This window comes from Haemaphysalis longicornis, unplaced genomic scaffold (genome assembly GCF_048455015.1).
Source record: "Haemaphysalis longicornis isolate Haplotype H1 unplaced genomic scaffold, Haemaphysalis longicornis Haplotype H1 scaffold_2, whole genome shotgun sequence".
In the NCBI taxonomy this organism is placed as follows: Eukaryota; Metazoa; Arthropoda; class Arachnida; order Ixodida; family Ixodidae; genus Haemaphysalis; species Haemaphysalis longicornis.
The window spans coordinates 29,570,389-29,580,053 of NW_027526295.1; the positions used below are offsets into that span (position 1 = coordinate 29,570,389).

The following is a 9,665-nucleotide window of genomic DNA, read 5'->3' on the forward strand; positions in this document are numbered from 1 at the left end:
AGAAAAACCCCAGGTGTCTGCAGCGGCTATTCAAGGAAGATTGACGGAGTGCAGTTATATGTATGTGAACGTTTTGTGCTGAGTGCTGGTGATCAGTTTGTGTGAGTCGACAACCCTCACGCGGCGAGACTAACCATTCTTCCGTGACAGTAACTTTTCGCAGTTTCTTTACTAACTCCATTTCTTTAGTCGGTAATAAAATCCAATGTATATTCTCCAAGTCTGCTTCTAACTCGCTGTTTGTAATTTTTAATTGATATGTGTAGTTTAAACCACAAATAGCGCCTTTTGGTGCTATCCAACCGTACAGCCCCCCAACCCCCAAGCTAATGAATGCCCCTCTTACAAAACGTTCTGCGGGCGCCCTTGGTTAGCGATATACTGCTTTATAGGGCACCCTCCTGAAAATGGGAACTTGTTCATCCACACAAAAGCAGTTAAGCCTTTCGAAGCCAAGCAGCCCTTTCGGCCGCCTCAAGGAAAGGCACAACCTTCCAAATTTTCTCGCTCTTCTTGTCGTCATCACTGGCGTCATCGCCAAGTTGGCAGCACAGGTTAGATCGCATTAAAAAAAACGATCCAGTGGCATGGTGTCGGTTACTGTGCGACCAGCCAGGCCCTTCTTCCGAAAAAATCGTATTCTTTGATAGCCAATCACTCCCATCAGCATGGAACAACCTATAAAATGTTTAACTTCCTGACCAGTGATTTTAGATATGATTCCACGCTCTCTCAGAATTCTCCGGTTTGTTTTCTCGGCCATTTTTTCGAGCATGTTGTCATCTACGTGCTGCTTCTAGTAGTCGTCATGTGAGAACTCCAATATAGTTTCCAAAAAACACACCCCGTCTCGAGAACAGCCAGAATGTTTGCTGGTGAAGAATTTGCTGTCTTCCACATAGGACGCCTTTGCGAAATGTCTGTGCCGCTGGAGTCACCGTCGTCACTCTCAGCAGATGAACAAGCATACTCCTCAGTGTCGGAAACATACGTGGCATTCACGTCCTCGACGTCGTCTTCATTGTCGGAGTCCGAAATATCGGACCTTTCAGGTCACAAATTGATTTCAATACTTCGGCTGCCTTCTTTGTGGATAGGCCTAAAATTACAAAGCAAAGGGAAGTTAGACTTCAATCCCCACTGTTTTATTGAAAACATTCTGTTTTCATGAAAACAGAATGTGCTAGTCGGCCATCTGACTTCAAAATAAACACGCACACGAACCCAATGTCTCTGTGCGAAAACACTACACCTAATAAGCTGTGAATGTCACAATAAAATCAATGTTTTTCTCGAAACGCTATCATTGTATTCTCCAGGCATTAAACATTAACACTTCTTTGAAATTGTTTCAAATGAAAAGCGGTATGAACAACAATAAAGCGACTTACATCACCGTCTCGCATAAATCATGCTGGCGCTGACTGCCGCCATGTTTTCTCCGAGCAGGAAAGAGAAATTTCGCCGAGCTCCACGTAGATGGCGCCACAGACATTGTCCTTCTAGAGGGACATTGGTTGTCTCCGCTGCAACAGCCATTGTAGGTTTCGCCGCCTGTGAACCGATGTCCCTCTTGGGGGACAAAAGGTCTGGCAAGGGTAGAGGCAGCATTATGGAGATTAAGAATTGGCCGCACACATCACACACTCATACCTTTTAGCGGTCGCAAACAAGCCACACTGTCATCGGTGTGGGGGGCCGCTCTCAGTTCTTCATATGCTTATTGAATGCGAGATGTGCAACGTAGAGAGAAAACGTCACTTTCATGGAATGTACACTGATCACGTACCCTTGCACCTTTCAGTATTTTTATTAGATACTCTCGTGTTTTCTTACAGAAAAGTTCTTAATTACCTTCCCGTTGCTGACTTGGTAAAGTACATATATTACTCCCCATGGTCTAACTTCGCCTCATTGCCGTCACACACCAATTGCGGTATCGTGGGGTTTTTAAAGGCTTGCGTGCCAACATTTCTTATTATTAATTACGGCGCTATCAACCAGCCGCCATAGTTTATTTTATTGTAGTAATTTTTTAGATATCCCATTTTAATATCTCCTCATAGAATCGCAGCATTGTCAAGGCACTCTTTGCCCTTGTCGGCCTTGCGCCATAAAACCCTAAGTCATCATCATCATGCGTTATCCCTGTGTCGGGAGGTCTTATTTCAAAGCGACAAAACCAATAACCAGGGGCGCATAACCTCCAAAGCTGCACAACCTTTTATGGCTGGGCCATATATTGATGTGCCCACTTCTTTAAACTGGGGGGAAGTGCTGTGTACACGTCCTGCAGAAATAACTGAGGACTCTGCTGTACTAATCTTATTTCTAAACATTAATTCATGGCAGTAGTCAATAAATTTGGCTACATATATTTTAGCAGGGATACAAAGGAGACCCCGGTGCTGCTGGTGAGGCTGGTCAGCCTGGTCAGCCTGGTGAGCCTGGGGCGCCTGGTGGAAGAGTAAGTCAGCCTTAACTGGTTCTACAAATTCCAGTGTAACCCTCTTCGGTGGCTCAGTGTCTAAAGCATTGCGCTGCTGAGCACAACGACGCGGGTTCAATTCCCAGCCGCGAAGGCCGCTGTTTTGATGGAGGCGAAAAGCAAAAATGCCCGTCTGTTCGAGATTTCGGCGCACGTTAAAGATCCCCAGGTGGTCAAAATTAATCCTGAGATTGCCACTACGGCGCGCCTCATCACCTGCGTTGCTCCGGCGAGTTTAACCCTAGAATCACTGAAATTTTATTGTAGGACAGTTGCAAGCTGGGCGAGTTGGTATGCGTTCATTACTAATCACAGCGCGAAGGACGAGACAGACAGAAGGATAACGGCAGGACAAGCGCTGGTTCTTTAAAATTTATCGAAAACCCGCCCCACACATTTACACCGACGGCAAGCAACGCCGCAAGTGTCAAAGCTTTATGCGAAAACAGAAAGAAACATAAGATCTACCCTCTGAATGGGGTTGGAAAGAAAAGCTTTAAATGACACCCACAACAATTTCCCATGCGACGTCATTTGAATTCCCACACGTGGCCGTACAAAGAGCGAAACCAGATATTGTTACCGTTGTTACCTAGAATTTCCCGAGGTGGTGTCCCGAACGCAGAACCGTAGGTCACAGCCGTGATAGAACGGCAGACGACGACGCTGCTGTAGCCGGGCCGTGAGTAGGAAGTGAGAGAAAACGAAGAGGACCGTCTTCCGAAGGGTGAGACAGCGGAACCTAAGCATTCCTGATGTGCTAGCGTGGGGCTATACCACAGCGCGACACAAGCGGAGACCGCGAAACAATTCATGTGAACCTAGTGATTACCACTTGTACCGATTTAAAGTAGTTTAGTAAGTTTAAGAATTGCGAGAAAGCTGTGAGAACGTTTGTAATCGCTATTGATCAGAACCAGTTGCTTCTTTCGCCTTTTTATAATACTTGTTGAAGCAGACCCAAATTGGTATTCACCAAATTAGAAAAAGAAGTCCCATTCGTGTAAAGCAGTCCGCAAAACGTAGCGTTTCTCCAGCGGCACGATGTCTCCATGGGGTCTCTATATTTTGTTTTCCCACCATTCAAACCAATCCCTAAGGTATGTTCACCGTAGGATCGCATAATTCCATCGGGTTCAGTTTACCCGGGGGCTGCTGTCGACGAAGTTAATGAAGCCGTGCGAAGGAAGCGCGCAATAGACGCGAAGCACGCCAGAACAGGACAAAAACAACCGTCGCTAAATCAGACAACAAGTCGTACATCCAATGTGCCCGCAGGTTCTAACATGCCGCTGCGCTCGGGGAACGCTGGGTAATAGCGCCCTATCGCCGCGCCATCTACACTGTGCTCCGGGAGTGATAACCGTCCTCCTCGTCCCCATCTGCGCTTGAAGTTCCTTGTCGGACACGCCCCGAAGGGGTCGTTGGTTCGTAGAGGTAGAAAGCTTTGCTTTAAAAGTACAAAAAAATGGGCAGTAAGAAAAAAGTAAAAAATGACTCATTTGTCGTTATCCATGAACTGAACCTCTTTCTTAGTAAGCACCACGCAGGGGTGGCTCAACACACTTCCCGCCCATTTTACTAATACGATAGACTTCTACTGCCTCTCGGCGTAACTACTTCGGGTGCTGGTAAGAATATCAGTTCCCTCAAACACCGGGTGGCTGCCACACTGTGTTACAGTGGGAGAGCAAATGCGATCGAACACGTTTGTCGAAGGAGAGTGCTTGCTCTCGCAATCTAAGATTTGCACACCTGCCAGTCTCCTCTATCCATCAAACACACCACACGACCGAGTGACTCGGTATGCGACGTCAGTTTTCCAGTCCACATATCTGTGCTCATGTTTCGTGCCACACGCTAACTTTGCTACCACTCCTGTCAACGAAGCCTTTCTTTGTACGGTAGCGCACATTTTCCCCAGTTAAAGCTGAGCTTAAAAAACCACCGTGACACAATGCCCACTGGCAACCTTTTTTAACGCGTGCGACGCACAGTGCACACAGGGAATCACGTCTAGATTATTTCCTTTCCTCTTTTTTGTCCTTATTGGGGTCCCCACAAGACTTGCATGCCTGGCAAACATGTTGCCACAACTCCAGGGCAGTGCTCTTGGGTAACCTGCCGCATCTAGCCTCTTTAGCTGACCTTGGAAGCTCTCATCCACAGTATGGAGGTAGGAGTCGGTTAATGCTGCCTGTAACACATGAGAGCTATTAATCATCATCATCATCTTCATAACCACCACCACCAGCCTATCTACGCCCACTGCAGGGAAAATGCCTCTCCCATTATTCTAAAATTATCCCGGTCATGTGTTATCTGTGACTAATTTATCCTCGCCAAACTCCTTGATCAGATCTGCCTAACTTTCTTCCGCCCCCTGCTACACTTGCCTTCTGTAGAGACTCACTATGTTACCAATAATGATCAACGGTTATCTTGCCTTCGTATTACATGCCCTGCCCACGTCAATTTCTTCTTAATTTCTACTAATATGTCCATAGCACGCGTTTGTTCCCTGATACACTCCGCTCTCTTCTTGTCCCTTAATGTTACAATTATATTCTGGGGTTCCATTGCTCGCTGAGTCGTCCTCAATTTAAACAAACCCTTTTAGTGAGCCTCCAAGTTTCTACCCTGTAGGTGAGTACTGTAAGAAGCAGCTGTGAAACACTTTCTTCTTCAGGGACAACGGTAGGCTGCCATTTATTATCTGGGAATGTCGGCCGTATGCACTCTACCCTATTCTTATTGTTCTAATTACCTCGGTCTCATGGGTGGGATCCGGGGTAACAACTTGGCATTAGTAGATATATTTGCTTACCAATTCCACTGGCTCGCCACCTTTCTCAAACGTCGGTGCTGTCCCGAGGTTATTGATCATTAGTTTAGTTTTCCCCATGTTAGTTTTCAGCCAAATAGTTCCACTCTCTTTGTTCAGTGCGGTAAGCATGCTTTGCAAATCGCCCCCCCCCAAGGTACTTATAAAAGCAACGTCATCAGCAAATCTATGTTTACTGAGGTATTCTCTGTGAACCCCTACTCCCACCAGTCCCCAATCCGATGGATGTTCTGAATACCTCTTGTAACCTTGCTGTCAATAACATTGGAGAGATTGTTTCTCCTTGTCAAATCCCTGACTTATAGGTATTTTAGTGCTCTCCTTAAGGAGGATGATCGTAGCTTTGGAGGCACTGTAAATATCCTCTATTATTCTTACCTAATGCTCGACTACAGCCTCATTTCGTAATGCCTGAATGACTGCTGAGGTTTCTCCCGAGTCAAATGCTTTCTCATAGTCTATAAAGGCTATAATAACGGTACAGTATACTCCGCGCACTTCTCCATCACCCGATTGATCGTGTGAATATGGTTTGTTTTTGAAAAGCCATTACCGAACAATTTTCGTTCTTTTATCATCATCATAATCATCACCATCATCATCATCATCACCAGCCTATCTACTCCCACTGCAAGGCAAAGGCCTCCCCCATTATTCTCCAATTACCCTGGTGCTGTGCTAGCTGCGACCAATTTATCCTCGCAAACGTCCTGATCTCATCTGCCCATTTAAGTTTCTGCCGCCCTCTTCCACGCTTGCCGTGCCTAGGGATCCACGCTGTTACCATTAATGACCAACGGTTTCTTGCCTGCGAATACATGCCCTGCCCACGTCCATTTTTTTCGTCTTAATTTCAACTAATATGTCCTTAACACGCGTTTGTTTACTGATCCACTCCGCTCTCTTTTTGTCCCTTAATTTTACACCTATTATCCTCCGTTCCATCGCTCGCTGAGTGGTCCTCAATTTAAGTTGAACCCTCTTAGTGAGCCTCCAAGCTTCTGCCCCGTACATGAATACCGGTAAGATGCAGCTGCCATACACGTTCTACTTGAGGGACAATGGTAGGCTGGTGTTCATTACCTGAGAATGCGTGCCGAATGCACTCCAACCCATTCTTATCCTTGTAATTATCTCTGCCTCATAGTTGGGACATGGGGTCACAACTTGGCCTAAGTAGATATATTCGCTTACCACTTCCACTGCCTCGCCACCTATCTCAAACTGCTGTGCTGTCCCGAGGTTATTGATCATTACTTTAGTTTTCTGCATATTATTTTCAGGCCCACGGTTCTACTCTGTTCGCCCAGTGCGGAAAGCATGCTTTGCAATTTGTCCCCCGAGTTACTTAGCAAGGCAATGTCGTCAGCAAATCTGAGGTTACTGTCTCAAATCGCTGTGCTGTCCCGAGATTATTGATCATTGCTTTAGTTTTTTGCTATTATGTTCCAACCCATGGGTAACTCTGTTTGTCCATTGTGATAAATATGCTTTGGAATTTGTCCCGAGAGGTATTTAGCAAGGCAACGTCATGAGAAAATCAGAGGTTATTGAGGTATTCATCATTAACCCTTGCTCCCACCTGTTCCCAATCTAGTGTTCGGGATTCTTCTTGTAAACATGCTATGAATAACATTAGAAAGATTGTGTCTCCTTGTCTGACGCCCTTTCTTATAGGTATTTTACTGCTCTCCTTATGGAGGATGATGGTGGCTGTAGAGCCACTGTAATTATCCCCTAGTATTTTTACATAATGCTTGTCTAAACCCTGGTTCTGTAATGCCTGAATGAGTGCTGATGTTTCGACCGAATCAAATGCTTTCTCATAATTTATGAAGGCTATATATAGGGTTTAAGTATACACCGCGGACTTCTCTATCACCTTATTGATCGTTTGAATATGGTCAATAGTTGAATAGCCTTTACAAAACCCTCTTGTTCTTTTAGGTTGACCTAATTCATTCACCTTTCTTATGGATTAGGATGATGTTCGCGTTCTACCATGATTCCGGTAGACTCGCGGTAATTAGGCACTGCGTGTACAGGTTTGCCAAATTTACTAGTACAATTTGCCCGCAATCCTTTACGACATCTACTGTTATCTGATCTTCTTTAGAAGATTTGCCCCCTTTTATTTCTTTCAAAGCCTTCCTTCTTCTGTCGTTACTGGTGGGATGTCTGTTTCCGCTGAACTATTGACCTGGGCACCACAGGATACCTGCCAGCACCCAGCCCCCACCTACTGCTGCACCACCTGCACCACCACATCTCCTCAACCTAACAATCTCTGTCGCCCGTCCTGTATCTTATGCGGGGCGGCCCACCTCACCGGAGCGGCTGGTTGTCACAATTGCTTCTATAACCGACAGAAGGCTAGCACACATTCCATCACACAACACCACCTGGATGACGTTTCACCCCATGGGGAGACACCGAAGTGGACAACTGTACTCGACCACTACCAGTACTCCACTTCCACCACAACACAAGCCAAAGCCACCCCGGTCGGCCCTCCTTCCTACAGCCAAGTGGCCCAAGGACTTTACGGACAACCACGCTTAAGTCGCCAAACGCAGGCTAGCCCCCAGAGCAACTAGTGACCCCAACCTATTTTCCCTTCTGCTGATAATGATGGTGATGACTAGTGGCTTTCCCTTTGGGTCGGTGCGTCGGTTGTCAGGAACCAACTTACCTGTTTTATTCCAATCAGTTCCTCTACTCCTAACTAACCTCATAGATTTGCCTCCTTATTCTACCCCTCACTCCTGTATTAAACTCCCATCTCTCCCTCCCACTTTTCCTGCCTCCCAATGTTCTTAATTCTCATCCGTATGATTATCCTGCCTGCGTACCCATCTTTCTTTTTTTAGCTCCATCATCATTGCAGCCGCCTTTCCTCAACCTTATGGCCCTGAAGTTTAGGCTGCCATTCATGTAAATCGGAAAACCTCCGCCAACACCGTATCCCAGTCGCCCCGAGGCGTTGGCATCTCTGTGCAGTTTATGCGAGTATGGTCTCTAGTTCCCCGATCACTGACTCAGCATACACATGTTTAATCCTGCTGCCGGCAGATACCCGTGTATGCCCGGGTCGTGCTGAAGGCGTACAAGCTAGCGCTAGACCCCCCTCTTCACATTGCTACTAGCAAGCTGGAAGCGCCCGGGGTGCACAATAAGGTGCGGGAGATCATTCATGCCCACTTTCTCAGCGTACTACACCGGCTCAGGCAAACGTCGGCCGGTCGCATGGTGCTGAGGCAGTTAAGCTACCAGATAGCGGATGACAGTCACCCTCGACCGAAAACTGTGGCACAGGACATCCGCAAGCTTATTAGGGTTGCTCCGCTCCCGCCAAACATGCACCCTGAGCGTTACGTACAGCGCAGACAAGCTCTGCTCGAATTCTTAGAAGGGAAGTACTCTGACCACCCGCATATGCGATTCACGGACGTGGCGCCCTACGGGTGCCATCAAGCCACAGCAGTAAGTGTCATTGACGGCTCGGGCGATGTCGTTCCCATTCCGACCGTAAAAGCCAAAAAAACATCGTTGAAGCAGAAGAAACGGCCATCGCACTGGCGATCACATCTCCAACTTCGAATAAACCACTTCATATAATTACATACTGCCAGCAGGCATGCAAAAACTACGGAACGGGCGGAACCCTATATGCGCCCTCCGACTACTAAAAAAGCACAAGGACACCCTAAACCCAACTGTATTAATAAGAACGCCAGGTCACGCAGGGGTCGACGGAAACGAACGAGCACAAGCTACAGCCCTAACATGCACCCTCCGGGCACCGCAGGAGTCGCTTCGTGACCCAGAGCCTATCCAGCAGCAGTACTATGCACTTCTGCAACACCACCGCACCAGAAGCCCACCCGAGAGGAGGCTATAGCCTGGTGGCAACTACAGAAAAACACATACCCCCCTTAGCTTCCTGGGCACCTTACACCCCACAATATATCCACCAACATGCCCACACTGCAGCGAACATCCAACACTGTACCACACCACGTGGGATTCCCAAAACCCAACAGAAGCCCCATTACTCGCAAACCCACCCTCGATGAGTGGGAGGCCGCGCTGTGACGTTCAGTCCCTGAGGACCAGCGACAGTTGGTGGACCGGGCACGCAGGACAACAGCCGCCGTGGGGGCCCTGCACTGAGGGCTTCTCCCGCTTTCAAGCGCCAACCTCTTTTACTTGAATAAATGTTTTACTACCACCACCACTATGCGTCGCACGCACTCAGCTCGCACTATGCTGTCCAATCCCCAACCCACAAGCGTGCTTAGGTGTATTGGGATGCTTTATTTTCATTATAGC

At 47.3% G+C, this 9,665-nt stretch overlaps 1 pseudogene; it reads right to left on the bottom strand.

Moving 5' to 3' along the window:
* Positions 1 to 437: 437 nt before the first annotated feature.
* Positions 438 to 1,434, bottom strand: LOC144167886 (uncharacterized; annotated as a pseudogene).
* Between the last annotated feature and the right edge of the window lie 8,231 nt (positions 1,435 to 9,665).